The sequence below is a fragment of the Hyla sarda genome, chromosome 1, assembly GCF_029499605.1.
Source record: "Hyla sarda isolate aHylSar1 chromosome 1, aHylSar1.hap1, whole genome shotgun sequence".
Lineage (NCBI taxonomy): Eukaryota > Metazoa > Chordata > Amphibia > Anura > Hylidae > Hyla > Hyla sarda.
Window position 1 is genome coordinate 139,968,245 of NC_079189.1, and position 26,549 is coordinate 139,994,793.

The 26,549-nt window shown below is 43.2% G+C and overlaps 2 protein-coding genes across 8 annotated transcripts in view; one reads left to right on the plus strand and one right to left on the minus strand.

Annotated features, from left to right (window-relative positions):
- Window positions 1–6,793, minus strand: part of LOC130358667 (uncharacterized) — an 84,443-nt gene extending 77,650 nt beyond the window's left edge. Inside the window, exon 1 of one of the 2 annotated variants that reach the window (XM_056562227.1) lies at window positions 6,708–6,793. The gene's annotated coding sequence lies outside the window, so the exon portion shown is untranslated. The remainder of the gene's footprint in view (window positions 1–6,707) is intronic. The other variant, XM_056562220.1, reaches the window with a different exon arrangement.
- FGG (fibrinogen gamma chain) overlaps window positions 1,551–26,549 on the plus strand; it is a 56,442-nt gene continuing 31,443 nt past the window's right edge. For 2 of the 6 annotated variants that reach the window (XM_056562361.1, XM_056562369.1), the window contains exon 1: window positions 12,754–12,883. The gene's annotated coding sequence lies outside the window, so the exon portion shown is untranslated. Of the gene's footprint in view, window positions 1,581–5,715; window positions 5,733–11,475; window positions 11,610–12,652; window positions 12,884–26,549 lie in introns of those variants that run through there. The other 4 variants (XM_056562260.1, XM_056562269.1, XM_056562252.1 and 1 more) reach the window with 4 other exon arrangements.

Consider the following 26,549-nt stretch of genomic DNA (forward strand, 5'->3'; position numbering starts at 1 on the left):
GCAGCTAATCCGTATGAAATCCTGAAGCAGATCAGATCAAACTTGCTGAACCTCAGATTTCTGCGGTGGATATAGATGTTTTTTAAAGTGTTTTCCACTTCTGAGCCAGAAGTGGATTCAGCAAGAAGGGGAAGTAACAGGTCTTCTTTGTACCTTCCTATGTACCTTATTCCTGGTTATTCTGGTTTAAAAAACTGTATAAAAAACTTTCACAAAAAATGCAGTGTGTGACAAACTCTTACTGCAATGCAAACACAACTGTTCATGTTTTTTTTTTACCAAACTAACATTAATTCAATGCAAACACACAGCAACCAATGACAGCTCAGCTCCTCTTAAAGGAAATCTGTCACCAGCGTCACCCGCACTAACCTGTTGGTAGAGGGTAATAGTGCGGGTGACGTTGATTCCAAAGAGATCTTTTTTTTTTCCTACATGGCCCTGTTCCTGAGTTATGCCTGAAAATCCATATATGCACATGAAGTGATCTGGTGAATAGGAAAGTGTCTGGTAATTACACAAGGAACACTATATTAAATGTTTACTCTTTAAGGACGGGGCACAACGGCAGAGTGAAAGTAGCCTAACAGGTCCTGGTTGGGCAGTCACTGAGGAGCAGGTTACATGCTGTAAGTTTAGGTCCTGTGGTGATTTCACAATCATGTGACCAGTACATGTGCAGGCGGAGCTCAGAAATGCAGGCTAGTAGAGACTGTGGCTGAAGGACCTGTGATACTGATCAACTCAGCGCTTCAACAGAGGGTCTGTTGAAGCGCTGAGTTGTGTGAAACAATTGCAACCTGTCCATCAAGTTGAACGCACTAGCATCTATGCCAGGAATGGCACGACGATGAATGACCACAATGAAGGACATGAAAAGGATGTCCTGGTGAGTGCCACTGATTATTCTTTTCTATCCTTTTGGATTTCTATGCAAGGGACAGTGATCATAATGGCTGACAGCTATTAATGGTGGACAGAGAAACTGGTCTATTTGTAAGGGATCTGCTTGAGAAATATGATAAGGGTGCTCACCGACGGGACCATACACAGTTCTAAACAGGTTCCTTTGCTGTTTGCATCCGACTGGAACAGTTCCCAAGAACAGAAGCTTATGCACACTAATGGATTACAGCTCTCTGTACATTATTTACATTGTACAAAGCCATAATACACTGCTTATAGACATTAAGGAGAAAGTACTATACTTGTAATCAGAAACAGAGGTTATTTCTGTCAGACACCATAGCAATCTAGTAGAAATACGTTTCTATCAGATATAATATGGGTTCACATCATGTTTCATTAGTATGTCACAGGTATAGGCAACATGTCAAAAAGGGATGCTGACATATACCAGGGTGTACTGGCAGCAGGCTCATTGAGTTTAATAGGGACTGACTATGGAGGAAATTTATCAAAACCTGTCCAGACGAAAAGTTGCAGAGTTGCCCTTTAAGAGGCCTTTTCAAAAATGAAAGCAGCAATCTGATTGGTTGCTATGGGCAACTCAGCAACTTTTCCTCTGGACAGGTTTTGACAAATCTCCCCCTATGTTTGTTCCATGTTCTGTGTTAAAGGTATATGTGAAGGAAATAGAATTAACATAGTCATTAATTGACTAAGTTCGGCCCATTAACCTTAAAGGACCTGATGCCAACATGCCTCAGTATACATCGGCTTTCTTTTTTGACAAAAAATTGCCAAAATATATCTCCAAGTACTGATGAAATGAGGTATGAATTATTGCCTGTTGCCTAGTTTGGCATCATAAGGCACTGAACGACAGCACGGAGAGCGCCTAAGGCTGAACAGTATAGCATCACAGGGACTCCGCTGGAGTCAGGACACACAATTCCCCCTCATAAGTTCCACTTCAAAGGGTCCACGACAGATGTGACTTATTGCGTTTGAACACCTAACCAATTCCCTTGACTTATATTAGAACATTAGGTTTCTATTTTTTTTTCTAAACAGCACTTTTATTTCACCATTAGGAGAACCTAATGCTTAATAGAAGAGACAAACCACCAGTAGGGGCCTAACATAAAGTAATTCTCCTTTAAGGAATAAATAGTGGCAGCCATGGAACGGATAACTTGTCCTGAATGTTATCAGCAATTTACACTTTTCTGTACTGCCTCACAGGCCTCTTCCAGATAACAGTATGTGTACAGCGAACATATTTCATTTCCCATCACGTATAAAGAAAAATCAAAGGTTACTCTGCCTGTACAGTTATATATTGCAGGTCAAAGTGCTCTACTGGTGCACTGGGAATTAAAGTTATATAGTATAAAATATTATGCAGTAAAAAAAATATATATAATAATATATTATCTTCTAAAATGGTAGCAACACATGCAGGCTGCATTCACATCACGTTTAGGCACTATGACTGCCAGGTCCGGCTGGGACATTTTCAAACCAAGAGCTCCCATATCCCAGCCGGACCCGACAGCCGTAGTGCCTAAACATGATGTAAATGCAGCCTTAGCTAGGCTCACACCAAATTTGACCTATGGGTCTGGAGGATAGTCTTACAATATTAAAGGACATTTACACATTTATGCAGATCCATAAGATATGCCCTAAATATCTGATAGATGTGGGTCTCATTTCTGGAACCAGCATCAATCTTTATGCAGGCTAAAGTCAGCAACCACCGAGCCTCGGGCTTTGTGACAAATCGAATTTCTGTAACTTCGCTCATCTCTACTAAGAATAAATGAGGAGGCGGACACATATGTATGCAGCTTTCACTTCTGACCACAATGGGATTCTGCTGCTCAGTTCACACTTTGAAAGTTCCATAGAGGAATTGGATTTCACCTATTCAATCATCCAGCAGAATCCAAGACCGAATCTAAGCAACCCTAACCACCCCATCCTGCTCCTGATCTTTGGGGCATGGTAGCAAGCCAAGCACTCTTTCCCAATGGCCACCTATTAACCTGAGCCACGGGTGCTCTCAGATGTCAGTTGGTCTATGCTAGCAGCCTAGTGGAAGCGCCAATTCTACCCCATTTCTGCCCAGTAGCGTAAAGAAGAAAGGGAAAAGAATTCCATAGTGTGAATGGGCCCTTATAGTGTACCCTGTATACAGTAATTCATATGCTTTACTTTCCTCTATAACAGGCCCCCTGTTCCTCTACCTATCCCCCCAGTCCCCCGATTTACAGGTGACGTCTTCTCTAGACCACCATTAAGATTTCTCCCATACAAGACATCTCCACAGAACCAGCCAAACAGTTTTACATTTTAGGCTCCTTTCTGCAGTACAATACCCACCTATTTACAAACTCCATGGGGGAGATTTATCAAAATCCGTGCAGAGGAAGAGTGGTGTAGTTGCCCATAGCAACCAATCAGATTGCTTCTTTCATTTTCCACAGGCCTCTTTAGAGGCCTGTGGAAAATGAAAGAAGCAATCTGATTGGTTGCTATGGGCAACTGCACCACTCTTCCTCTGCACAGGTTTTGATAAATCTCCCCCCATGTTTTTTGTCTCACACAGTAATAATACCCAATTTGTGTCCCCATAAAGTTGTTAGGCCCCCCTCTATGCCCCCAAATATAGCTGTAGGCCCCCAAACTGCCCCCGTATATAGTTGTAGACCACCACACTGTCCTCTGGTCTGGGGTCCTATTGCTATGGCTCATAGCAGTAGGTCCCAGACTGCAGGGGCAGTGGAGCAACAAAACTGATGGTAGTTCCAGCCCACAGCAGCCCAGTGCCCGCGCTTCCCCTTTGCTGTCCTGCTCTGCTCCTCGGTGCAGTGACGTCAGCCTACCATTTCTTTCAAAGTGGTTCAGACCAGTAACCAGTGGCTGCCATGAGAATCACTGGTCTATGGAGACAATGCATTTCTGAGTGGTTCTAACGCCGGCATGTTCTGCCGGCTTCATTTTTGCGGAATGTCTGCCATATTTTCCAGGTGAATTTTCCACTGTGTTAGCAAAGGCCACCGAGGAAGATGTTGCAGTAGTCCAAGCAGGAGATGATCAGGGCATTTACCAGTAGTTTAGTTGAGTCAAAGTTAAGGAATGAGTGAATTCAAGAATTTTTTTTTGAGGTGAAGATGGCAGGAGGTGGCGAGGGTGTGGTTTGAAAGACAGCAAAATTGAAAGTGACCCCCAAGGCGCCCAAATCGTGGGACTGGGAAGAGAGTCGAGCAATTGACTTTGACTGTTAGGGTCTATTCACAAATAAGAATTTCCGCATGCATATTCCGCCTCAAATTAAAGCTCAATAGACTCCTATGGGATTCCGCACTCCCATTCACACTTCTGAATTTCCACATGTGGATTCTGCACAGCTTGTGCACCAATTCTGCACCAATTCCGCACAAGCCAGAAACCACCCAAATAAATGTGGAAGCGGAATGTGTGGAAATTCTGCCGTGTGACCCTTAGGGTATGTTCACACAGTGGAATTTGTGCGGAATATTCCGCACGGACATTCCACTGCAGCAGAGTCCTACTGAATTCAATTGAATTCTGGTGCACTGTTCACACAGCAGAATTTTTGCGCCCAATGTTTTTGAAATTCCGATTCCAGCATCCGCAGAAAGAATAGACATCTCTATTCTGGGGATTTCACAAGGAAATGCATTGCCATAGCCCCGGCAAATTAGTTAAACGTGCCAAATGTCTGAAGATAAAACACATGCGGACATTCCGCACATTTTACTAATCCGTGTGAATTCAGCCTTGTGTGTGTGTGTGGAGTGGGGGTTGAGAGAGATGGAGAAAACAGAATTCATTCTTTCCCCTATAATGAATTTTAGGAATCGGGTAGAGAAAAAAGGAAGATATAGCTGACAGACACTCTGGGATCCGGCAGATTGCAGGGGTCCCGTTCAGGAGATCGTGGGGGGTCCCAGCTGTCGGACCCCCCCTGTGATCTATAACTTCTCCTCCATCCATTGGATAGGGGATGTTATTTTTTGCTGCACTACTCCTTTAACAGCTGCTTCCCTAACCGCTCACAGATAAGGCTACATTCACACCTCGATTTTTACGTATGGGTGCCGGATCCGGCTGGGGGAGGGGAAAACCGGGCACTCCCGTACCCCAGCCGGATCAGCCCGTGACTCCATTTACTTTAATGAGCCGACCGGAGTCAAGCGGTGACTCCGGTCGGCTCAGTTTTGACCCGTATCCGGTTTTGGACCGGACCTAAAACCATAGTATACTACGGTTTTAGGTCCTGCCAGGAAACCGCATACGGGTCAAAACTGAGCCGACCGGAGTCACCGCTTGACTTTGGTCGGCTCATTAAAGTAAATGGAGTCACGGGCTGATCCGACTGGGGTACGGGAGCGCCCGGTTTTCCCCTTCCCCAGCCGGATCTGGCACCCGTATGTAAAAAACGAGGTGTGAATGCAGCCTTATCTGTTGTCTCCCTGACCTTGTAGACTGTGAGCGCTCCCGGGCAGGACCCTTATACCAGTCTGTCATTTACTGCTTCACATTCATTGTGCTTGTGTCTGTCATGTAGTGTAACCCTTATATGTACAGCGCTATCAATATAAATAATAATAACAGCCCTATATGTATGAGACTGTAATGTGAACAGTATTCAGTACAGTGGTCCCTCAAGTTACAATATTAATTGGTTCCAGGATGACCATTGTATGTTGAAACCATTGTATGTTGAGACCATAACTCTATGGAAACCTGGTAATTGGTTCTGAAGCCCCAAAATGTCATCCAAAAAATAGGAAAAGGTGAGAATTAAAGAAAAATAAGTAGATAACTAATACAGATAAAGCAAATCCTTACATATAAAAGTAAGAAAGATCTGCTGGGAGCTGTAAATCACTGTCTATGTCAGTGTTTTCCAAGCAGGGTGCCTCGGCTGTTGCAAAACTACAACTCCCAGCATGCCCGGACAGCCGTTGGCTGTCCGGGCATGCTGGGAGTTGTAGTTTTGCAACAGCTGGAGGCACCCTGTTTGGGAAACAATGGTTTATGTAGAGAACAGGAGCTTCTTCAGGGTCCTATACAGTACACACAGTGTCCCAAATGGAGCCACCCTTACTTGGAGTCTAAAGGAGCAGCTAACCCCATCACCGGTAAGGAGTAGTACTGAACTTGTAGTTCCTCCCTGTACTGTAGGGGGCGCTACCAGACACCAGTCAGTGCATACACTTCAGTAATACTGGTGATTTACCAGTAAAATGCCCATTCTGATTGGTCAGTTCCTCCAGTTGTGACATGTTTCACAGATCTGGACTGTCTGTAGCATCGTATGTTGAGTCTGGTTTCAAGTTACGATGGTCCAGAAAAGACCATTGTATGTTGAAACTATTGTATGTTGAGGCCATCGTAAGTTGAGGGATCACTGTATAAGTCATCCACTACATGAGAGACAAGACCTGAATGATCTCCTTATTACATAATCCAGGATATAACACTCTCCACCTAGCTCCACTTTATACCCTGACCTGTGTGCAGGATGCAGGTGTGAACAGGATGCTACAACAACCAGTGCGATCCTGATGGCTCCATAAATCACAGTGCACAGAGATGGTGACACTGAAGCCCAGGACCAAAACAGACGCTCACCCCCCCTGGTGCCCTATGGCACACGGCTACTCCTGACAGCCGTCACTCACAGGCTACAATGTGCCAGCCAACTTCACATAACCGCACCCGGAGCCGCAGCTTTCTGCGTTTTCCCAAAGTTTTTAGTTACTTACTCTGCAGCCGCAGCAGCCTGCTCAGAAGACCATGACAGTCTCACCCAGCCGCCTCTATAAAATAGGGGTTACCTAATAGTTATTCATGACAACAAAACAGGTTGAGACCGAAACAAGAGATTTTATAAGGAAGGTTAATGAAAGGGTTAGTGTTTACTGTAGAAACCACTTTCTTTTTTTCACAGGACTTAATCATAAGGGTCGACATTTTCTTATCTAACGTTTTAGTGTTCCCCTATTTACGATTTGGTACAGTCCACAAATAAAACCAGGGCGGCTCTGCTGTTATTCCAGGGTTGTCCAGCAGATGGCAAATGAGCACTGTTGTTTGTGTATAATGACGTTCGGGCTGCAGATGTTAGTTCCGTGTGAAGAAAGTTTCCCTATGGATAAGGGCTCTGCCCCGCACACCCGCTCGTTAGTCACCCGGATGTGGTTTAGCTGAGCTAGCAATATACGGCCAGTGTGTGCTATACACTGCTAGCTCACTAGTCACTCATAGGAGGCCTGTATAGAGCTTCAGTGTTCAGCTGTAGTCACCAGGACAGTGTAGGAAGAGCTAGGCTCACACCAAATTTGACCTATGGGTCTGGAGGATAGTCTTACAATATTAAAGGACATTTACACATTTATGCAGATCCATAAGATATGCCCTAAATATCTGATAGATGTGGGTCTCATTTCTGGAACCAGCATCAATCTTTATGCAGGCTAAAGTCAGCAACCACCGAGCCTCGGGCTTTGTGACAAATCGAATTTCTGTAACTTCGCTCATCTCTACTAAGAATAAATGAGGAGGCGGACACATATGTATGCAGCTTTCACTTCTGACCACAATGGGATTCTGCTGCTCAGTTCACACTTTGAAAGTTCCATAGAGGAATTGGATTTCACCTATTCAATCATCCAGCAGAATCCAAGACCGAATCTAAGCAACCCTAACCACCCCATCCTGCTCCTGATCTTTGGGGCATGGTAGCAAGCCAAGCACTCTTTCCCAATGGCCACCTATTAACCTGAGCCACGGGTGCTCTCAGATGTCAGTTGGTCTATGCTAGCAGCCTAGTGGAAGCGCCAATTCTACCCCATTTCTGCCCAGTAGCGTAAAGAAGAAAGGGAAAAGAATTCCATAGTGTGAATGGGCCCTTATAGTGTACCCTGTATACAGTAATTCATATGCTTTACTTTCCTCTATAACAGGCCCCCTGTTCCTCTACCTATCCCCCCAGTCCCCCGATTTACAGGTGACGTCTTCTCTAGACCACCATTAAGATTTCTCCCATACAAGACATCTCCACAGAACCAGCCAAACAGTTTTACATTTTAGGCTCCTTTCTGCAGTACAATACCCACCTATTTACAAACTCCATGGGGGAGATTTATCAAAATCCGTGCAGAGGAAGAGTGGTGTAGTTGCCCATAGCAACCAATCAGATTGCTTCTTTCATTTTCCACAGGCCTCTTTAGAGGCCTGTGGAAAATGAAAGAAGCAATCTGATTGGTTGCTATGGGCAACTGCACCACTCTTCCTCTGCACAGGTTTTGATAAATCTCCCCCCATGTTTTTTGTCTCACACAGTAATAATACCCAATTTGTGTCCCCATAAAGTTGTTAGGCCCCCCTCTATGCCCCCAAATATAGCTGTAGGCCCCCAAACTGCCCCCGTATATAGTTGTAGACCACCACACTGTCCTCTGGTCTGGGGTCCTATTGCTATGGCTCATAGCAGTAGATCCCCAGTCTGCAGGGGCAGTGCAGCAACAAAACTGATGGTAGTTCCAGCCCACAGCAGCCCAGTGCCCGCGCTTCCCCTTTGCTGTCCTGCTCTGCTCCTCGGTGCAGTGACGTCAGCCTACCATTTCTTTCAAAGTGGTTCAGACCAGTAACCAGTGGCTGTGGCTGCCATGAGAATCACTGGTCTATGGAGACAATGCATTTCTGAGTGGTTCTAACGCCGGCATGTTCTGCCGGCTTCATTTTTGCGCAATGTCTGCCATATTTTCCAGCTGAATTTTCCACTGTGTTAGCAAAGGCCACCGAGGAAGATGTTGCAGTAGTCCAAGCAGGAGATGATCAGGGCATTTACCAGTAGTTTAGTTGAGTCAAAGTTAAGGAATGAGTGAATTCAAGAATTTTTTTTAAGGTGAAGATGGCAGGAGGTGGTGAGGGTGTGGTTTGAAAGACAGCAAAATTGAAAGTGACCCCCAAGGCGCCCAAATCGTGGGACTGGGAAGAGAGTCGAGCAATTGACTTTGACTGTTAGGGTCTATTCACAAATAAGAATTTCCGCATGCATATTCCGCCTCAAATTAAAGCTCAATAGACTCCTATGGGATTCCGCACTCCCATTCACACTTCTGAATTTCCACATGTGGATTCTGCACAGCTTGTGCACCAATTCTGCACCAATTCCGCACAAGCCAGAAACCACCCAAATAAATGTGGAAGCGGAATTGGTGCGCATGTGTGGAAATTCTGCCGTGTGACCCTTAGGGTATGTTCACACAGTGGAATTTGTGCGGAATATTCCGCACGGACATTCCACTGCAGCAGAGTCCTACTGAATTCAATTGAATTCTGGTGCACTGTTCACACAGCAGAATTTTTGCGCCCAATGTTTTTGAAATTCCGATTCCAGCATCCGCAGAAAGAATAGACATCTCTATTCTGGGGATTTCACAAGGAAATGCATTGCCATAGCCCCGCCAAATTAGTTAAACGTGCCAAATGTCTGAAGATAAAACACATGCGGACATTCCGCACATTTTACTAATCCGTGTGAATTCAGCCTTGTGTGTGTGTGAAGTGGGGGTTGAGAGAGATGGAGAAAACAGAATTCATTCTTTCCCCTATAATGAATTTTAGGAATCGGGTAGAGAAAAAAGGAAGATATAGCTGACAGACACTCTGGGATCCGGCAGATTGCCGGGGTCCCGTTCAGGAGATCGTGCGGGGTCCCAGCTGTCGGACCCCCCCTGTGATCTATAACTTCTCCTCCATCCATTGGATAGGGGATGTTATTTTTTGCTGCACTACTCCTTTAACAGCTGCTTCCCTAACCGCTCACAGATAAGGCTACATTCACACCTCGTTTTTTACGTATGAGTGCCGGATCCGGCTGGGGGAGGGGAAAACCGGGCGCTCCCGTACCCCAGCCGGATCAGCCCGTGACTCCATTTACTTTAATGAGCCGACCGGAGTCAAGCGGTGACTCCGGTCGGCTCAGTTTTGACCCGTATCCGGTTTTGGACCGGACCTAAAACCATAGTATACTACGGTTTTAGGTCCGGTCAGGAAACCGCATACGGGTCAAAACTGAGCCGACCGGAGTCACCATTTGACTCTGGTCGGCTCATTAAAGTAAATGGAGTCACGGGCTGATCCGACTGGGGTACGGGAGCGCCCGGTTTTCCCCTTCCCCAGCCGGATCTGGCACCCGTATGTAAAGAACGAGGTGTGAATGCAGCCTTATCTGTTGTCTCCCTGACCTTGTAGACTGTGAGCCCTCCCAGGCAGGACCCTTATACCAGTCTGTCATTTACTGCTTCACATTCATTGTGCTTGTGTCTGTCATGTAGTGTAACCCTTATATGTACAGCGCTATCAATATAAATAATAATAACAGCCCTATATGTATGAGACTGTAATGTGAACAGTATCCAGTACAGTGGTCCCTCAAGTTACAATATTAATTGGTTCCAGAACGACCATTGTATGTTGAAACCATTGTATGTTGAGACCATAACTCTATGGAAACCTGGTAAATGTCATCCAAAAAATAGGAAAAGGTGATGATTAAAGAAAAATAAGTAGATAACTAATACAGATAAAGCAAGTCCTTACATAGTAATAAAGATCTGCTGGGAGCTGTAAATCACTGTCTATGTCAGTGTTTTCCAAGCAGGGTGCCTCGGGCTGTTGCAAAACTACAACTCCCAGCATGCCCGGACAGCCGTTGGCTGTCCGGGCATGCTGGGAGTTGTAGTTTTGCAACAGCTGGAGGCACCCTGTTTGGGAAACAATGGTTTATGTAGAGAACAGGAGCTTCTTCAGGGTCCTATACAGTACACACAGTGTCCCAAATGGAGCCACCCTTACTTGGAGTCCAAAGGAGCAGCTAACCCCATCACCGGTAAGGAGTAGTACTGAACTTGTAGTTCCTCCCTGTACTGTAGGGGGCGCTACCAGACACCAGTCAGTGCATACACTTCAGTAATACTGGTGATTTACCAGTAAAATGCCCATTCTGATTGGTCAGTTCCTCCAGTTGTGACATGTTTCACAGATCTGGACTGTCTGTAGCATTGTATGTTGAGTCTGGTTTCAAGTTACGATGGTCCAGAAAAGACCATTGTATGTTGAAACTATTGTATGTTGAGGCCATTGTAAGTTGAGGGATCACTGTATAAGTCATCCACTACATGAGAGACAAGACCTGAATGATCTCCTTACATAATCCAGGATATAACACTCTCCACCCAGCTCCACTCTATACCCTGACCTGTGTGCAGGATGCAGGTGTGAACAGGATGCTACAACAACCAGTGCGATCCTGATGGCTCCATAAATCACAGTGCACAGAGATGGTGACACTGAAGCCCAGGACCAAAACAGACGCTCACCCCCCCTGGTGCCCTATGGCACACGGCTACTCCTGACAGCCGTCACTCACAGGCTACAATATGCCAGCCAACTTCACATAACCGTACCCGGAGCCGCAGCTTTCTGCGTTTTCCCAAAGTTTTTAGTTACTTACTCTGCAGCCGCAGCAGCCTGCTCAGAAGACCATGACAGTCTCACCCAGCCGCCTCTATAAAATAGGGGTTACCTAATAGTTATTCATGACAACAAAACAGGTTGAGACCGAAACAAGAGATTTTATAAGGAAGGTTAATGAAAGGGTAAGTTTTTTCTGTAGAAACCACTTTCTTTTTTCACAGGACTTAATCATAAGGGTCGACATTTTCTTATCTAACGTTTTAGTGTTCCCCTATTTACGATTTGGTACAGTCCACAAATAATACCAGGGCGGCTCTGCTGTTATTCCAGGGTTGTCCAGCAGATGGCAAATGAGCACTGTTGTTTGTGTATAATGACGTTCGGGCTGCAGATGTTAGTTCCGTGTTAAGAAAGTTTCCCTATGGATAAGGGCTCTGCCCCGCACACCCGCTCGTTAGTCACCCGGATGTGGTTTAGCTGAGCTAGCAATATACGGCCAGTGTGTGCTATACACTGCTAGCTCACTAGTCACTCATAGGAGGCCTGTATAGAGCTTCAGTGTTCAGCTGTAGTCACCAGGACAGTGTAGGAAGAGGGACAGGCTGCAGGGCCTATATAACTCACCTAGTGTGTATTACAGTGTTTCCCAAGCAGGGTGCCTCCAGCTGTTGCAAAACCACAACTCCCAGCATGCCCGAACAGCCTTCGTCCCGCCATCACCGTGGTTCACCACACACAGTGTAGCAGAATCCAATTGAAATCAATAGGACTCTGCTGCTGTGGAATCTCTGTGCGGAATTCTGACATGAACATAGGGCGAGATTTATCAAAACCTGTCCTGAGGAAAAGTTGCTGAGTTGCCCATAGCAACCAATCAGATTGCTTCTTTCATTTTTCAGAGGCCTTTTTCAAAAATGAAAGAAGCGACCTGATTGGTTGCTATGGGCAACTTTTTCTCTGGACAGATTTTGATAAATCTCCCCCATAGTCTAAAGAATCATCTAAAGCCTCATATGAAAAAACAAGCAGAAAAGGCAGAAATGCCCAAAAGAAGTAACAAAAATGACACCTCTTTAAAAATGTTTAAACCCCCTCCCATTGAAATGAATAGGAAAGGGTTTTTGATGAGCAAGACGTTTCCTTTTCAAATTTATGAAAAAATAAGTGTTCATGGCATACAAAAAAGAAAAGAAATCTAGAAAAAGTTATTTTATTTTGCAAAAGAGTAAACAATGACACATTTACTCTAATATGACTTTGACTGCAAAAGACGTCACACCACCAAGGATCACCGTGTCGGATCACCATGTCTCGCTTTTTCATTACAGTCACTAAATGAAGGGGACCCACTCCACGCCACGGCCATGAGCTGACAGTCTCTTGAAGGTTCCAATGGAATTCTATTCCCTTTCATTAGCTGTGATGCATCAGTAACACTTCAAGAAGAAGAAGGAAGGTTAGCAGATGTCCTCTAGAAGTCATGAGAAGTGACAGCAATTTACAATAATAGACACGTTACAGCTAAGACATTACAACAGCAGAAGTATGGTAGAGAAACTATTTATAGTACTTGAGGTTCATCCAAGTGAATCAAGTGTTTAGAAGGATTTGAGATGGATGTACATGTATGGAAACTGTCTCCATGCAAACAACAGCTACAGGGCGATTCAAAAAGATTAGTGCAAAAGTAAAGGCCTGTAATTAAAGGAGTACTCTAGTGCAGTAAAACATATCCCCTATCTAAAGGATTGGGTATAAGTTTTAGATTGCAGGGGTTGACATGCCCCCTTCCTGGCGACTGCCGGGGTGCTGTGCATGAGATTACTGAGGGGTTCCCAGTGGACAGACCACCCGTCATCAAAAACTTATCCCCTATCCTTTGGATACTGGAACGTCAAAGCAAAACTGACTTAGTTGCCCATATCAACCAATCACAGCACAGCTTTTATCTTCAATAGCCAAATTTGAAATGCTTTTGCATAGTGTGAAATAAGTTGGTGACATCAAAGCGAGCTTCTCGCATGTTGGAATTTGCAACAATGGCGTCTGTCGTGACAGTACAGAGAAACATGTTGAGTACATTTGGTAATAAAATAGAACTGGATTTCACAGATGCCTGGACCCATGGGCTTTGGATCTATTTACTGTTTGGTGGTCTATGCAGCCCTGGTACCGGTAGGGGCAGGGTTCACCAAACAGTAAGCAAACTGCTGTACATATATATATATATATATATATATATATATCTTTCTCAGCCGGAGGTAACATTATCAGCTGCAGCCAACATCATATGCCTCACCAAAGAGAAGCAGTTGCAGCCATCACATTAAGGGGGATAATTAAAGGGATTGTCAGGTAGAACCTTTTCTTCCCCTGGCACTCCAATTCTGCTCCCTGGTCGTCTTGAAAGTATACCGTTCACAGACAAGAGAGTGCGTGCAGGCGGAACCACACCCACACATGATCACAGACAAGAGAGTGCGTGCAGGCGGAACCACACCCACACATGATCACAGACAAGAGAGTGCGTGCAGGCGGAACCACACCCACACATGATCACAGACAAGAGAGTGCGTGCAGGCGGAACCACACCCACACATGATGTCCAATAGCCGCATCATATTGTTGCGACATCATTCACATCATGCAGCTATAGGGCATCGCATGTGGGCGTGGATTTGCCCTCACACAATGGCCCACAAATCATTTTATATATGTATAAATGGCCCTCGGCACAAAAAAACAAACACCACTTCCCTACACTATATATCTACATTATATTGGTTCAATTCACACAGCAGATTTTGTCCCTCAAATTTCTATTTCCGCTGTCCCATTTATCTGCAACCGCATTCCAACAAATGGAATTGAATTTCATTGTAGAAAATTTAGCAATTAAATCTGCTGCTTATGGGGGAGATTTATCAAAACCTGTGTAGCGGTAGAGTGATGCAGTTGCCCATGGCAACCAATCAGATCATTTCTTTAATTTTTAAAAATTAAAGAAGCAATCTGACTGGTTGCTATAGACAACTTTTGCTCTATACAGAAAAAAATTATAAATACAATAAAATTACAATTAGAAAATTGAAACAGAAAGCTGTGCAGACAGGTAGTGCAGATGACACTGATGGCAACGGTACTTACCTGATTCAGTTCCAGTTCTCCCACTATCTTCTTCATTATCTTCTGTTCCAATGCCGAATTTGAGCATGGGCGAAGCTTTGTAAGGTCCACGCTCCTGCTTATCTGCTGGGTCCCACAGCGAGCAGGGGTGACATCACAAAGTACCGCCTATGCTCCAAGTTGGCCCCAGAACTGAGGATACCAAAGAAGATAGTGGGTGAACCGGAGCACCGAGTGGCATGAGGTAAGTATCGTTGTCATCAGTGTTACCTGCCCTACCTGTCTATACCAACTTTTCTTTAATAGATTCAAAAGATATTTGCTGGTCCATGCACCAAACATTTAGGAGTAGGGTCACACATGCTGTATTTTGCTGCATATTTGCTGTTGTGTATTTTCCCACCCATTAAAGTCAATGGGAATCAAATCAGCTGCAGAAAATATGCACCAAAATATGGCTCATGTGACTCATTAATCAACATCAGTTATGGTGTAGAGTTATGTTTTAATTCATGACGGATTCTGGCATAAAGTATAGTAAATCTGTCTAGCTAACGCCACAAACCTTTCTCCCCAATTTTCAAAAGTGGCAAGAGAAATAAAAAGTGGCAAATGTTAGCACCAATAAGGCATGCCAGGAAGCTAGCTTTTGAATGTGGTATTACATGTTGGCCTATTCCGAAAGGGCTGTCTCCACTATGTGACATATATCCTAGGCTCTAATGGGACATAATAACAGGAGTTGTCTTTATGAGGTGCTACATATTGTACATTGTGAAATCAGAAACAAAAACAATCAGAATGTCTGATATAGAATCAGAACCCAAAACAAACCCATTAGAAACAGAAGATGGAGCTCTACTCTGCTCTATTGAAAATAACTAGTTAATCTATCTACAACCTTAGTACACAGTCCTTGGACTCTCTTCACAATCAATACTCTCCTATTCCTATAAACATTGCATTGGTCCAGTGTTGTCTTTAGTATTCAGTTAATAAAACTAATCCACTTTAAACACAATAAATAGGAGCAATATTTACTTCTGTAATTTTTGCCATCATTGACTAATTGCAGAATATGGTAATGCCATTTAAGCTGAGAAATAGGATCCATCACTCTTTCATGAGATAAGTTTCATTTGTTTTGCTAAGCAGTTAATGACTACAAAAACATAAGATATTTTATACAAATACTTGTGCAACCCAACTTGACATATACATTTGATTCATGGTCTAAAGAACAGATAGGTATGTACTATTGAAAACTGAACCATCTCAGCAAAGAAAAAACCTCTGCAAAGGATGAAAAAAGGGGCCTGTGAAAGTACAAATATTTCGTAAAAATTGCATGGGAAAATGTTAAACCAAAAATCTTAAAGTATATTTAGAAGATAATGAGCATATCTAGGGGATTTTCCAGAAGTAAATAAGAAGACAAAAAGGTGGAAAGTAGCAAATAGAAGAGGCCAATCTTAACCCCTTAAAGGGGTACTCCCGTGGAAAACTTTTTTTTTTTTTTTTATCAACTGGTGCCAGAAAGTTAAACAGATTTGTAAATTACTTCTATTAAAAAATCTTAATCTTTCCAGTAGTTTTTAGGGTCTGTATACTACAGAAGAAATGGTTTTCTTTTTGGAACACAGAACTCTCTGCTGACATCATGACCACAGTGCTCTCTGCTGACACCTCTGTCCATTTTAGGAACTTTCCAGAGCAGCATATGTTTTCTTTGGGGATTTTCTCCTATTCTGGACAGTTCTTAAATGTTAAAAACAGGAGTCCTCCAAGAACAGCAGAGTGATAGAAGCGGTGAGACCAGGGCAAAAGTATGGAATCTTTATTCCCACAAGGCAATGCGTTTCGCACTTTTGCATTGTGGGAATAAAGATTCCATATTTTTACCCTGGTCTCACCGCTTCTATCACTCTGCTGTTCTTGGAGTACTCCTGTTTTTATCGTTTATTCTTTGGTGCGGAGCAGCTGCAGGGGCCCTCTCCATCATACTGACACGCTTAGATCCATGGTTGTACTTGGAAAGGAGTGCAACCTTCTCTGGTAAGCGCAATTCACATTGTTGCGTTTATCTGACCCTAAGATCTTACACTACGGAGCACATCCCCTTGTTTGCTTTTTATTTTTACAGTTCTTAAAATGTTCAGAGATGTCAGCAGAGAGCACTGTGGTCATGATGTCAGCAGAGAGCTCTGTGTTCTAAAAAGAAAATTATTTCCTCTGTAGTATTCAGCAGCTAATAAGTACTAGGGGTGTGAATCGCCAAGAATTTGGCGATTCGATTAGAATCGCGATACCAGTGTGGCGATTCGATATATCCCGATATATCGCGATACCGTCTAGGTGACGATACATCGCGATATATCCCGATACATCGCCCACCTGGGAGCATTCATAGATCCCAATAGACGCCGCTGTCAGCTTTGACAGCGGCGATCTAGTACTCCGGTGCTCACTTTTCTCATGTTATCCCGTCCGGGCTGCAAAATAAAATAAAACGCACTTTATCTTACCTGCCAACGAGCCCCCGGAGCTCCGGTACAGGTGTTCGGTCCCCGGGCTGTATTCTTCTTACTTCCTGTTAGTCCGGCACGTCACATGGAGCTTCAGCCTATCACCAGCGGAGGCGGGACATCGCTGCGGCCAGTGATAGGCTGAAGCTCCGTGTGACGTGCCGGACTAACAGGAAGTAAGAAGAATACAGCCCGGGGACCGAACACCTGTACCGGAGCTCCGGGGGCTCGTTGGCAGGTAAGATAAAGTGCGTTTTATTTTATTTTGCAGCCTGGATAGGATAAAATGAGAAAAGTGCGCACCGGATACTCCTTTAATAGCCAGCCGCGGCGATTGCCGCATGCTGGCTATTAGCAGCGGCCCCCGGCTACTGAAATCAGCCGGGGGTCGCATAGTACGGAGTGGGCACGAGTCGGAGCCCGCTCCATACACCCAGAGCGACGCCGTGTCAGATCCGGCCTGCCCGGCTCCACAAATGTGGAACTTTTATCTCCTGATGCCCAGGACATGCTGTTCCAGGCGTCCGCAGATAAAAATTCCACATCCCTAAAAGAATCGATTCAAAAATATTTTGAATCGATTCTGTATCGGCAAATGAAAAAATCGCGATTATCGCGAGAATCGATTTTTTCTTACATCCCTAATAAGTACTGGAAGGATTAAGATTTTTTAATAGAAGTAATTTAATAAATCTGTTTAACTTTCTGGCACCAGTTGATAAAAAAAAAAAAGTTTTCCACGGGAGTAACCCTTTAAGGATGCAGGGTTTTTCCGTTTTCGCACTTTCGTTTTTCCTCCTTAATTTAAAAAATCATACCCCTTTAAATTTTGCACCTAAAAATCCATATGATGGCTCATTTTTTATGCCACAAATTCTACTTTGTAATGACATCAGTTATTTTACCCAAAAATCTACGGCGAAACCAAAAAAAATAAATCATTGTGCTACATAATTTAAGAAAAAACACCATTTTGTAAGTTTTGGGGGCTTCCGTTTCTACGCAGTAAATTTTTTGGTAAAAATGACACCTTATCTTTATTCTGTAGATCCATATGATTAAAATGATACCCTATTTATATAGGTTTGATTTTGTCTTACTTCTGGAAAAAATCATAACTACATGCACGAAAATTAATACGTTTAAAATTGTCATCTTCTGACGCCTATAACTTTTTTATTTTTAAGTGTACAGGGCGGTATGAGCTAATTTTTTTGCACCATGATCTGAAGTTTTTAGCGGTACCATTTTTGTATTGATCTGACTTTTTAATAACTTTTTATTCATTTTTTCATTATCTAAAAAGTGACCAAAAATTAGCTATTTTGGACTTTGGAATTTTTTTCCGCATACGACATTGACCGTGCAGTTTAACTAACAATATATTTTTATACTTTGGACATTTACGCACGCAGCAATACCCTATATGTTTATTTTTATTATGGTTACATATTTTTTATATGGAATTTGAGAAAAGGGGGGTAATTTAAACTTTTAATAAGGGAGGGGTTAATGTGTGTGTTTTTAAACAATTTTTTGCTTTTTTTTTTTTTTACACTTTTAGTCCCCTTAGGGGACTTTTAGGAGGAATCATTAGATTCTTCATTCAGTTCATACAACCACATTGATCTGTGTGCTCTGCGCTCGATTGATAAAGCCTGGCCCTGCAGGAGAGGTAAGCCCTCCGGCTACCTCCACAGTTGATCGCCCCCCAGCGATCGTGCTGCGGGGGGGTGATCCACCCCACTGGACCACCAGGGAGCATTTAAATGTCCCTTTAGACGCCACTGTCAACTTTGACAGCGGCGATCTAAAGGGTTAATAGCCGGCCACTGCAATTACCGCATGTCGGCTATTAACTCCGGCCCCCAGCTATAGAAAACAGCTGGGGGCCGCGCAGTATAACGCTGTCTCAAGTCAGGAGACCGCGTCATACAACAGTTGCCGGCTCAGGACGAGCCGGCTCGTCCTTCATCGGCAACCGGTTAAAGGACATCTGCAGTGAAAACAACTTATCCGCTATCAACAGCATAGGGGATAAGTGTCTGGTCGCGGGGGTCCGACTGCTGGCACCCCCCAGCGATCTCCCAAACGGGGCCCCATTGTGGATAGGGGATAAGTTGTTTTCACTGCATATTTCCTTTAAATGTGTATGGTCAGATTCAAAAACGTTTTATATGTTGTCCATCTTGGCTAAACATTAACCTTTCTAATATACTTCAAAAGAAAGCTGAGGCACAGGCATGGACAATGTCCAGTAAGTGAGGGTAGGCTAGCACTCTCTGTTCTCTCCCCTATCTGATATTACTCCTCTGTGCTGTCTCCTATCTGATAACACTCCTCTGTGCTCTCTCCTGTCTGATAGTACTCTTTTGTGCTCTCTCCTGTCTGATAGGACTCCTCTGTGTTCTCTCCTGTCTGATAGGACTCCTCTGTGCTCTCTCCTGTCTGATAGGACTCCTCTGTGATCTATCCTGCCTTATAGTACGCCTCTGTGCTCTCTCCTATCTGATAGAACTCCTCTGTGCTCTCTCTTGTCTGATAGGACTCCCCTGTGCTCTCTCCTTTCTGATAGGACTCCTCTGTGCTCTCTCCTGTCTGATAGGACTCCTCTGTGCTCTCTTCTGTCTGATAGGACTACTCTGTGCTCTCTCCTGTCTGATAGTACGCCTCTGTGCTCTCTCCTGTCTGATAGTACTCCTTTGTACTCTCTCCTGTCTGATAGTACTCCTCTGTGCTCTCTCTTGTTTGATATCACTCCTCTGTGCTCTCTTCTGTCTGATGGGACTCCTCTGTGCTCTCTCCTGTCTGATAGGACTCCTCTGTGCTCTCTCCTGTCTGATAGCACTCCCCGGTGCTCTCTCCCATCTGATAGACTCCTCTGTGCTCTCTCCTGTCTGATAGTACGCCTCTGTGCTCTCTCCTGTCTGATAGTACTCCTTTGTACTCTCTCCTGTCTGATAGTACTCCTCTGTGCTCTCTCTTGTTTGATATCACTCCTCTGTGCTCTCTTCTGTCTGATAGGACTCATCTCTGCTCTCTTCTGTCTGATAGGACTCCTCTGTGCTCTCTCCTGTCTGATAGGACTCCTCTGTGCTCTCTCTTGTCTGATATCACTCCTCTGTGCTCTCTTCTGTCTGATAGGACTCCTCTGTGCTCTCTCCTGTCTGATAGCACTCCTCTGTGCTCTCTCCTGTCTGATAGGACTCCTCTGTGATCTCTCCCGCCTGATAGTACTCCTCTGTGCTCTCTCCTGTCTGATAGTACTCCTCTGTGCTCTCTCCTGTCTGATAGGACTCATCTGTGCTCTCTCCTGTCTGATAGCACTCCTCTGTGCTCTCTCCTGTCTGATAGGACTCCTCTGTGCTCTCTCCTGTCTGATAGGACTCCTCTGTGCTCTCTCCTGCCTGATAGTACTCCTCTGTGCTCTCTTCTGTCTGATAGGACTCCTCTGTTTTCTCTTCTGTCTGATAGGACTCCTCTGTGCTCTCTCCTGTCTGATAGGACTCCTCTGTGATCTCTCCCGCCTGATAGTACTCCTCTGTGCTCTCTCCTGTCTGATAGTACTCCTCTGTGCTCTCTCCTGTCTGATAGTACTCCTCTGTGCTCTCTCCTGTCTGATAGCACTCCTCTGTGCTCTCTCCTGTCTGATAGGACTCCTCTGTGCTCTCTCCTGTCTGATAGCACTTCTCTGTGCTCTAGGAGTGCTCTAGGTCTGATAGCACTCCTCTGTGCTCTCTCCAGTCCTATCAGACAGGAGAGAGCACAGAGGAGTGCTAGGCCACTCTCACTTGCTGGACTTTGTTCACGCCTATGCTTCAGCTTGGACAAAGCCCAAGCTAAAAAGTTTTTGTATCTGCAGTGCCAACTTAAGGCAGAATTTCCACTCAGGTATTTTCTGGTGTTTTTTTGGAAGACTGCCACTGCAGCTTTTGAGCCAAAACCAGAATTGGATCCAGTAGGAAGTATAAAGTAGAAGTTCTTCCTTTATATTTCCCATTCCCTTTGAATCAGTGTTGAAGAAAGAATAATAAATGAATCTACATCATTAGCGATCAGAAACTAAAAATGTTGTGTAATAAGCAATTATTCCCATTGGTGCTAAAATGTTTTCACTATGCTCCACTGGCCTGGCTGGTTGAGAATCTATAGCACCAGTAAGATACCTATAACATTACAGTGGGTTTTCAAGATATAATATTAAAGGGAAAGTATCACCAGGATTAACCTCCTAAAACTAATCACAATATATAAAAGCTGTGTAGCACAGTAATGAAGCAATGTTTTTCTTTGCTAAATTGGTGGCTTTGTGAAGCTAAAAAAAAACACTTTTATCCACAGTCCTGGACAGTTGGAGAGGTGTGGTTGGGGTTCACAGTGCCATGGTTTTCATGAACAATGTCACTGAACTGGCCCTGTGCAAGCGACATACTGCTTCTCAGCGCATACACCATCTCGGACCATTGCAGCACTTACTGAGAAGTACTGACATTAGAGGCAGGGAGTGAGCAAGCTCTCTGCCTCTATTGGTCTGAGCAGTTCATGAGCGGAGGCGCTGTATGTTGCTCGCCCAGGGCCGATTCTGTGACATTGTTCAAGAGAGGTGGGGCAATCCTGGCCACGCTTATCTGACTGTTCATGACTGCGGATTGCATTACTGTGCTACACAGCTTTTACATAATGTTCATACCCTGTTGGTCTGTTGCTTAAATGGTGATTGGAATGCTTACAGGAGCAGCACCTGTCAGATAACTGTCTAGAAGCTGCAGTTGCTACTGCTCATGGCTTCTAGGAGATCATGGCTATATTCTAGATGGTTGTCTTCCCTGGGCCAAAGGATCAGTACAATTGGTCACACAAAAAAGCAAGCCCTCATACGGGTGCATGGATCAAAAAGTAAAAGATTTATGGCTCCTAAAAGGAGAGGAGGAAAAAATTAAAAAGCAAAAATGAAAATTGTCTGTGTCCTCAGTGCCAACATGGGCTCTGTCCTTAAGGGGTTACTAGACATTCCAATAATTCAATGAGATGATATTATCAAAACATTGCAGAAGAGTCACATTGGTAAAGTTATTTTTTTTAAATTATGTTGAGAAGCAAGTAGATCAAAATACAAATACTGGATGTGCGGCTATGTTTCTCTATTTGTGTTGTACATTTGTAGCCTCTCCCTCCTTCCATGGCCAGCACTCCACTCTACCCATTCGGCCCAGGCGTTTTTAATTAGCAGGAGACTGCATAAGGGATTCCTCCTAACATTCTCCCAGCCCTCTGGTAGGGAGCACATGGTAGGTATTCACACTGGTGTGGTTCTTTGTGGCGGCCGTTGTTTCTGTGGGGTGGTGCGGCCCAGAGCCAAGGGCTTGATTGGGCAGCAGTGGGGCTGCCTGGCCACTGGTTTGTTCTCCCTGTGGGCATGGTGTCTTGGAGGCAGTGGTCGCCGTGCGGCGCTATACCAGTGTCAGGTTAGGTACCCACTCTGACTAGGTTGCCTTGACGTGGCGGGTCGGCTTGTACTTTTTGATCAAAATGTACACTAACAACCTGTTAGTTTTTTTTTTTATTATGCTGAGAAGCAAGTAGATCAAAATACAAATGCTGGATGTGCGGCTATGTTTCTCTATTTGTCTTGTCACATTGGTAAAGACACAGGTTTTCCTACTATTGTGCCATAGTATTGGCTTTCATGGAAAGATTTCTGCACAACACCTCCTCCTGCTCATTGACATAGTTATAACACCTTCTGAGCCTGGTTCTTTAGTTTTTGCATGGATTACAGTAAATGACAACTTGACAAAGAACAAAACATGATGTCTAGGTCAGGGATTTCTTAAGGACTATTTGTTTTAGTCGTGGGCAAAATTATACAGATTGCATTGCTTGTTTTCATAAAGTGCCTATACCCACGCTTTATCTAGAAGGCTACATGTGTTTACCTTTGAAAAGCAAATAGACAGTGTACAGCTTTGTATTGAAAAGCAAAAGTCAGTGCATATAATGGATCACAAATGTTATTTATACATGTGCATACATATTGAAAGCTTTTATTATATTATACTACTTGTCTTTAAAATAAACAAGAAGTAAATACACAAACATTCATAAGATGATCTTCTAATATTCTATTAAAAAGTAATTGTTTTATGGTAGCAGTCTTCTCAGAGAAAATTGCCACTATATGTAAAATGTATTGAAAATCTATCACACAAAAGCAAGTCTAGATATGAGGGGGGTCAACTTAAAGAGGTGGTCTTTGAAAAGGGCTGTATAGCACAAATTTATTTAATGGTTAGTATGATTCCAATGATAAAAAATGTGGTCAATTCTTATTTTGGTTTACAATTTTTTTTTGGGGGTGTATGTTTAAATTTTTTATTTAAAGAATGCCTTTTCCCGTTTTGACTAATTTAAACTGATATTTGAGGAAATGTATTTATTTTGTTTTGTAAGCAATGACTTGATTGTTTACGTAAAGCAATGTAATCCATATGCATTCCATTAATCTGCTGTATCAGCAAATCAGCTATGGCTTGCACTAAGGTCTAGTCAGCACCCCACAATTGCATTGCGGTGGAGCCAATAGGTATAATACACCACCAACGATTCCTCTAAATACTGTTTAGATGTCACGATTGCTACTGTTCATGGCATCTAACAGTTAAATGACCAGCACTAAAGTCAAATTTTTTTACATCTTATTTCCACCTTAAACAATATCCAACAGATAGAAGCCGGTTCCACCAATGGAACTGGCTCTTTTGTTCATAATGTCCCATGTCTCCTGACCCCCACCACACATGAGATTTCTTAATGAATGAGGATAAAGGGATTTATCGTATGCTTCGTGGCTCTAGGAATGATTGTTGTGACCACAATCATCAACATAGGAATGCTGGTGGTAACAATCTCTAACATCTGTTGCTAAAAAATTACACGCTACATTAAGTATATTGCATTTTGCCTAAGTGGCCTTGGAACCCAGCATAAAAGGACAACTAAAAACAGGACTACAACACACAATAAGAAGGCAAAGGGGAACCTGCTTTAATTTATAGCTCTACTTAGCAATGCCCACTTTTTAAAAGTGTCTTGTAAGGTGCAAAAAAGCCAATACTGTTTAAATAAAACAAAATAAAAAATCTTCCTGAAATAGATTCACTCCTGTTTTAGTGAAAGGAGTAAAATCCGGAATGAATGTCAATAACAGAAATACTATGAATTCTCAAGTATAAATCACAGGTCAATTTTTGTGGGTAACATTTCTGCGGTGTGTGAATGAAATTTGTAAAAATTTCCTCCACTTGCCTGCTATTGTATTCCGCTTCACATTCTACTTGTGAAAATCTGCAGGTAAAATCTGCAGCAGTTCCATTCTGTGTACACTGACTCTAAGGCTATATTCACATTAAGGAATCTCTGGCCAGAGATCCTGAGGGTGGCTGGTGCCAGCTGAAGCGGTTGGCGCTAAGACCTTGTGTACATTGTCATCCTCATAGATCGGCTGCGGAAATTCCATTGGGAGCACCATGCAGTGGAATCCCATTGACAGCAACCTGCTGCACCAGAATTTCAGGGCACAATTTCAAAACAGAATTTCTCTTGGAAATTCTGTAGTGTGAACCCAGCCTAAATGTGAAACTGACCTAGGAGACAAATGAGTTTGAGAAATAAATGATCTGCTAGGTCTGCCACAGTCTACTGTAGGTGCTATTTTTATGAAAAGGAAATGTCTGGAGGTCACAATGGCTGATCAACAAAGCAGCAGACCACACAAACTCGTTGCTAAATGCTAAGCTGTGTAGTTAATCAAAATCAACTATTATTTGCTGCATGAATCAGTAAATAGGAACAGACTGAATGAAGGTGACATCAGCACTGCAAGTGATATGAACAGAAGTGTAACATCACCATGTACAATACCAAGCGTTGACTGAAGTAGTGCAAAGCCACCACTGGACTCTGGAGTATTTTCTAGAGGAAGAATTACTCTGATAGCCTGATGGGCAAATGGATAAATCTGTTTCTTCTTTTCAGTGATGGATAATGCCATAGCATTTTACATTTAAAAGTGAATGCTTCCAACCTTGTGGCACAAACGGAAAGCTACATTCCTGGCTAAGCATGACTGTGGCTTTTTGTGCAAAGTAAGGTCCATAAGAAGACATGGTTTGATAAACAGTTATTTTAAAAAAGAAGACATGGTTTGATGAGTTAGGTTTGGAAGAAGTTAAAGGGATACTCTGGTGGAAAACTTTTTTTTTAATCAACTGGTGCCAGAAAGTTAAACAGATTTGTAAATTACTTCTATTAAAAAATCTTAATCTTTCCTTTACTTATTAGCTGCAGAATACTACAGAGGAAATTATTTTCTTTTTCGAACACAGAGCTCTCTGCTGACGTCACGAGCACAGTGCTCTCTGCTGACATCTCTGTCCATTTTAAGAACTGTCCAGAGTAGGAGAAAATCCCCATAACAAACATATGCTGCTCTGGACAGTTCCTAAAATGGACAGAGATGTCAGCAAAGAGCACTGTGCTCGTGATGTCAGCAGAGAGCACTGTGTTCCAAAAAGAAAAGAATTTCCTCTGTAGTATTCAGCAGCTAATAAGTACTGGAATGATTAAGATTTTTTTAATAGAAGTAATTTACAAATCTGTTTAACTTTGAAGCTCTCTGCTTGTAAGGAAAATGGATATTCAAAATAATTATTTTTTTGGTTCACATATACAATATGTCTACTTTATGTTTGCATCATAAAATTTATGAGTTTTTACTTTTGGAAGACACCAGAGGGCTTCAAAGTTCAGCAGCAATTTTCCAATTTTTCACAAAATTTTCAAACTCGATATTTTTCAGGGACCAGTTCAGTTTTGAAGTGGATTTGAAGGGTCTTCATATTAGAAATACCCCATAAAAGACCCCATTATAAAAACTACACCCCCAAAGTATTCAAAATGACATTCAGTCAGTGTTTTAACCCTTTAGATGTTTCACAGGAATAGCAGCAAAGTGAAGGAGAAAATTCGAAATCTTCATTTTTTACACTCGCATGTTCTTGTAGACCCAATTTTAGAATTTTTGCTAAATTTTTACTTGTATTTGTAGCCCAATTTCTCTCGAGTAAGCACATACCTCATATGTCTATATAAAGTGTTCAGCGGGCGCAGTAGAGGGCTCAGAAGGGAAGGAGCGACTAGGGGATTTTGGAGAGAGCATTTTTCTGAAATGGTTTTTGGGGGGCATGTCACCTTTAGGAAGCCCCTAGGGTGTCAAAACAGCAACAACAAAAAAAAACAACACATGGCATACCATTTTGGAAACTAGACCCCTCGGGGAATGTAACATGGGATAAAGTGAGCCTTAATACCCCACAGGGGTTTCACGACTTTTGCAAATGTAAAAAAAAAAAAAAGGAACCTAAAATGCTTGTTTTCCCAAAAATTTAACATTTTTAGAAAGGGTAATAGCAG